Source organism: Atta colombica, unplaced genomic scaffold (genome assembly GCF_001594045.1).
Source record: "Atta colombica isolate Treedump-2 unplaced genomic scaffold, Acol1.0 scaffold226, whole genome shotgun sequence".
NCBI classification, from domain to species: Eukaryota; Metazoa; Arthropoda; class Insecta; order Hymenoptera; family Formicidae; genus Atta; species Atta colombica.
The window spans coordinates 1,324,515-1,331,266 of record NW_017259323.1 but is presented as its reverse complement, the minus strand read 5'-3'; the positions used below and the strand labels follow the sequence as shown (position 1 = coordinate 1,331,266).

General features: G+C 27.1%; 1 pseudogene; it reads right to left on the bottom strand.

The window, feature by feature from the left end:
• Positions 1-214: 214 nt before the first annotated feature.
• The window catches only part of LOC108688159, a 10,389-nt pseudogene continuing 3,851 nt past the window's right edge, over positions 215-6,752 (bottom strand).

Below are 6,752 nucleotides of genomic sequence, written 5' to 3'. Positions count from 1 at the left end.
ACAAAAATTCCAATTATATACACAAATATGACAAAAGTGTACAATAATTCTTTTTATTCAAGAATTGCTTGCTCAAGTTATATCTTTTTATTGCAAGAAAAGTTACAATTTACAAGTGCAGTTATAATTATGCAATTAACAATTTTTCTAGAATATATAGTAGATAAATATAATTAGAAAGTTATGTATTTCTATAGACGTGTATACTGCAGCTTTATAGCATTAATATGGATATGCATACTACAGCAGCTTTAGCAGACAGAATTAATTTCTTCACATCAACCAAATTCCTATAAATGCAAAAGAACAAACATGAATTATTATACTAATTAATTTATACAGAATTTATATAAAAATAATTTATATAGAATTAATTGATTTATATTAAAAATATATATATTTTTTCTTTTCAACATTATAAAATAATATTTTTAAAAATAATTTCTTTAAAAATTCTATAAACAATTTCTTGTCAAAATATTATTTGAAGAAATATTTTTTATAGCAGTAGTAGCTCTATCTGAGAACAATTTCTATATAAACAACTAATTAAAAAATAAAAATTATTTATTTTTGCCATTAATTAACTATTTATATTTCAGAAAATGCATAAATTGTACTCACTGTGTCACTTTAGAACCCATACTAGACACTTCGACCTTTAATATCGGAGGAAGTTTTTTTCGTGACAAATCGATAACTTGTTCATCATCACTGAAATTAATTAAAAGCAACACGACGCGGCTACCATTGTTTCGGATTATACCTAGAACAGTGTCATTGTTTGTCGTAATTGATTTATAACTTCCTTCAGTAAGAGCCGGTTCAGTTTGGTGCATGTGGACTAAGATCTTGTAAATTTTATAGCGCAATTTGACTTTCATCTGTTTCGTCCGATTCAATTCCTTATAGTTTAGTGATTTATCGGAAGCCACGTCGAATGTGCTGTAATAATAAATAATTAAATAGCAGGATTTTAGGAAAATATTTTATTTATTTTCACTAAATACTGTGATGGACACAAATTTGTCCTTTATCTGCATTTTTCATCGCGTCCCATTGGAATGGCGTGTGTTGAGAATCACGAGACACACTCTTATAATGCTCTTTACCCGCAATATGCGCTTGAAGGTCCTGTATGTGTTCCCAAAATATATCTCTCTTGTCCACCATGCCAATTTCATCACCGTTATATGTCACTACCAAGCCTGGGAAGACCATAGACAACATGATCATTTGATCCGATCTATCAGGACAACGAGAGGCAACTCGGGAATTATCATGATTTCTCATCTGAAAAAAGATTTATATTATGTTGTTGCTTATAAAAAAAAATGAGGAAATTCTTATTTTTATGAAATGGAAGATAAATCTGCTCTTATGCAATAGATTCATCAATAAAGATTTCATCAATTAAGATTTTTTAGAATTTCTTATATTATATAGATTCTTTAATTTATAAAGGAATAAAATAAATAACTTGCAATTTGGATCTTTTCTATTCTATAGATTTTAAATGATAAAACTGGTCACCTATACACATTTAGATAAAAATTTCTCATAACTCTTTCACAGTATTCCTGTTTCTTTCTCATAATAAAAAAATGTCTTTAAAATATTTGTCTATAAATACTAATTTAAATACTATATATATTCTTTAAAATATAATGCAACGCACATATTGTGGTATATTTAGCTTTAAAATAAGACAACTAAGACAAGATTCACACATCGCCATTATATCATAATAATTTACAACAGCATCTCGCGTTTTGTAACAAACAATAAAAATATTAAATATATATGTATAATATTAAATTTATGTTTTCATTAAGATAATGATAATTTCATTCATATAACTACGTACCGCCCAATTTGCAATTTTACCTCTTGGCATCGAATTCATCCACAGATCGATTTGTTGTTTAAATTCTTGCACAGATTTTGGATTAAGATTTGTAATAAAATGGAAATTAAGTGGAAGAAAGTCGTAATCATAATATTGCATAGTATGCTTAGGATCGGTGTATGCCTCCATCACCAATCAACTAAATCAGAAAGAAAACATGCACAAAGAATAAAACACAATAAATAGTTTTAATAAAAAAAATAAACAAAATATCGCGTATATTGTTCACCTTCTGATCCTGATTATGTTTTAAAGCATATGAGTCCATAAAATGTCTCCATTCTCTAAGCAACTTATAAGTATCGATTAAATTCATGGTGTAATTGTGCTCCAAATACTTATAATTTCGCGACGTTGCACCGTCTACACCACTTTTAGGTTCATCTCGCAATTCTGATAAATAAATGGAGCCGAATCAACGCCGAATCCGTCTACACCCAAATCCAACCAAAATTTTAAAACTTTCTGTAATTAAACAAAAATGTTTTTGAAATTTGTGATAATTCTGCTGTGATTCTTTTTATTAATCGTTTTTATATATATTTTTCTAATTAAAATCTACACGAATTTACATTTTATAGATATAAACTCATTTTTATATTTATACATTTTTCATACAATATATGTCATAAATGTTAAATAAAATAGTTCAAATAATAAATTAAAAAATTAAAGGTATTGTGTAATAAAAAATTAAGACCAATAAATTTTTATAATAATGAATTATGTAACTTATTGAACTAATTTATTTCATTATACTTCCATATTATAAAATAAAAAAAAACAGTAATCACAAACAGCAGAAAAATTTATGTTAAGTTTTATATTAAATTTTATATTAAACAAATAATTTGAATAAGAAATGCTTTTACACAAATTAATTAGCGTTCCAATTATTGTGTTTTAATTTCTATTAATCTTCGTTTGTATACACTTTAATATTTGACAATTTCTTAAAGTTTTTTTTATTTATGTTTCATATTAATAAAATATTAATATATTTATTTAATAATTATTAATATACAATAATAAGATTGGAAATAAGACTGTTTATCTTAGATACGTTACTTTAAATATGAAGTGCCACTATAGTCTGAATCAACATTTTAACATTCAGACCGTAGTGACGCTTCGTATTTAAAGTAATATATTATTAATATATGCAGTAAGATTTATTATTATAGTTTATTAAAATTGTAAATCATAATTTATTACTTTTATCAGTAAAATAAATAAAATTAAGTGTTTTGAGTTATAGGAGTATCTTTCAAAAAAAAATACAATATAATAACAATCAATCAATCAGTCGTTGCCCTATTACTGGGGATTGTGATCCTTTCCTGCAACCGACTTCATGTCAAATTAAAAAATTTACTTGGGATAATTACAATCCCAAGTAAATGGTATCCCATTACTTTCCCCATCGCAAACATAGTAACATAAAAATAATTTAAATTAATTAATAATAATTTATTTACACTTACTAACATCTCCATTCTTATTGCAGAATTACGGAAATTTAAATCCGGTTGTCTATATTCAAATTGATGTAAATACCACTGATTTAGTGATTTTACATAAGTCCACACAGATCCACCAAATACATTAATCCAATTGTTAGGCGATGTTTTATCGTCATTATTTCTGCCGTCTGCCCATACATAATAATTATACTTTTTATGACCTTAAAGAGCTTTTTGGAACCATATATGCTTATCAGATGTATGGTTCGGCACAAAATCGAGAACCATCTGTAAGAATATTGTAAAATAACTCCAAAGTAGCAATAAAAAATAAAAAATAATAAAAAATGTTTTTATAAAATCAAATAAACAGAGATAAAAAACTTTAGTGATATTTTATATTTAAATGTAATTATAACACAAAAAATTTATATTTATAAAGGTGCAAGATATTAGTCATCGCACTTTTAAACTGAGCTTTTTAGCGTGCGCCAGAAGAGTTTTAAAATCTTTCAATGAATCAAAAATTGGATCGATGTCAACAAAATCGGATATATCGTATCCAAAATCAACCATAGAACTTGTATATATGAGCGACAGCCAAATCGCATTGATGCCAGTTTCCGCAATATAATCCAACTTCGAAGTTATCTGACAATGCAAAAAATACAGATTTAATTATCGTCATTGTTATTATGCTCGAATACTTTCAATTTTCAGATAAACATTTTCAGATTAGGTATATAAAATTGTACAATAATTAATCCAATAGAATTTGTAATTGTTATATATTAATTTAATAATTTAATTCATTATTCTTCATTAAACAAGACATAACAGTAAGACACAGTTAGTATGTGCTTACCCTTTAAGTCGCCTATTCTATCGGCATCTAAGTCACAACTTTTCGGATAAATCTGATAGATAACGCTATTGTTCCACCATGACTTATTATGAATCTTAGCAAAAGAACCATTTGCAAAGAGCAAAAAAGCATACAAGCACATCACCAACAACATAATGCTTGATCTCAAAATTGTTTACATATAACAGTACTCGGCACGAATGCACTTCTTGATTTTTGACTCGACTCCACCTTCCTCTACTCTCCTCATCTCATCGTCCCGCGCGCAGTACTTGACGTTTAGGAGTGTATAACACTTATAGACATGAGGTCCACCCACTTCGGATACTCACACTGTAAACTTCTATCTTTTTTTTTACATATCTATGATAGAATGAATAGAATGAAGCAACGTGTAAGCGCTCAATTTTATACGCGTTGCTTCATTCTATCTTAGTTATGTGAAAAGGAAAAGATAGAATGAAGTTTACAGCGTGAACACCCAAAGCGGATGTTTACGAGCGATTATTATACGCTCTTAAGCGTCATTTATATTGCGCGCTGGACGATGTGATGAAAAGAATAGGAAGGCGAAGACAGATCGAAAATCGGCCGAAAAATGCAAATCGTGCAAAACCTTATATATATAAGGTATATAACATTGGCGAAGAGAATTATATTGATATCTTTCTTATCGATTAGTGCTTGACAATATATTACGCTACTTCAACATTGCATTCAAAAAGAAATAAATAAAAAATATTAAGTCCATTATCACTATAATTACCTAACTGGAATTTTTCCATCATAATAATTTCCATGACAAAAAGCTGATATTTCTTTGAACAATTGAAAAATTAATGAGTCTGACATATGGTTCGTTACATAACCAAGAATCACCCAAACATCATGCATATCTTAAGTCAGAACATAAGACGTATGTTCAAATGTTAGGCATACATATACTGATTGATAATTTATAAGTATGATGCATCATACTTATAAATCTTTTAGATCTTTTAGGGAGATATTAGTTGTTTATCACGATAGAAAATCCATACACAATAATCATAGAGTTATCTTGTTACGTTTCATTTTTCACTCGGAGTTATTTTAAAGTAATTCCGATTGTTTAATTAATACATTTAAATCAATGGCGATACGTTTTTTTCGTCAGCTCAAATAAAAAATAATAAATACGTTATATAAGATATATATATATATACTAAAAAAAAAATTTTAATTTCAAAGAAATATCTCTTTATTCATATTCAAAAAAATTATTTCTTTGGATCAATAAAAAGAACTATGCCCAGTTTGGGCTCCGATTGAATAGCATTGAGACTTGGCTAGGATTATAGAGCATAAAAAAAGGATTAAAAAGTATGCATAATTTTGTAAAATGAGTCCCTTGAATGCAATTGTTCAAACTTCGCTATTATGATCATATTTTGTGTACCATGTAGGATTGGTTTTATTCGATTTCTCAAATTATCTAGTATTTGAAATATGTCCAATCTTGACGAAGACAACTAAAATCTTTTTTGAACCCCAAATGAATAGTTATATAAGTAATATATATATTAATCGATGAAGAGGAGAGAGAGAGAGAGAGAGAAAGAGACACTCAAAGTATGAAACAAAGTATGAAACATTGTTTTGACAAAGAGACTGCGATTCAGTATTTTTAACTGTAACGTCTTTATGTTATGACCTATATATACGAAATAAAAAAACATGAATAGAGCAGTGGAATCATTTGGATCATAAGATAATTAATATATCTGAAATGTACATTTTTTGCTACTTTTGCAGTTTTATTAAAATGGAATAAATGTTGATAAAAGGTGAAGATTTAAAGAAGATTTAAAATGATTTTTCAATTATGATTTATGGGGGATTCAATTTCGCTACTAATTGTAAGTGATGTGGCAATAATCATGTAATAAATACAGTGATTCAATAAATATCAATACTGATAAAAGAGTTTCTCGTCAAAATCCATATTAAATAAATTCATGACGTTATGAAATCATGAACATCCGCTACTCAATAGCGTTATTTATAGTAGATATAAATTTAAATCTATTGAATCATGCATATTTATTATCTGTCACTTACAATTAATGAGTCCCTTTTGTATATATAATTGAATCCATTTTGTATCATGATTTATATGCTAAAAATCAGAATTTTTTATTTAGACTTACATAATTTGAAATAAATCAATGAAACAGAATAGCGAACAAAGTTTCAAACAAAGTTTCAAACATAGTTTTAGACAAAAATTCCAATTATAAGTACACAAATATGACAAAAGTGTATAGTTAATTTTTTTACAAGGATTTCTGTACTTAAGTTATGTCTTTTTTATTGCAAGAAAAGTTATTGCAAGAAAGCACAAGTACAGTTAACAAATTTTAGAATATACAGTAGATAGATATAATTAGAAAGTTATGTATTTATATGGTCGTATATTACAATAGCTTGAGCAGATAGAGATATCTTGTTTACATCAATCAATTTTCTATAAACA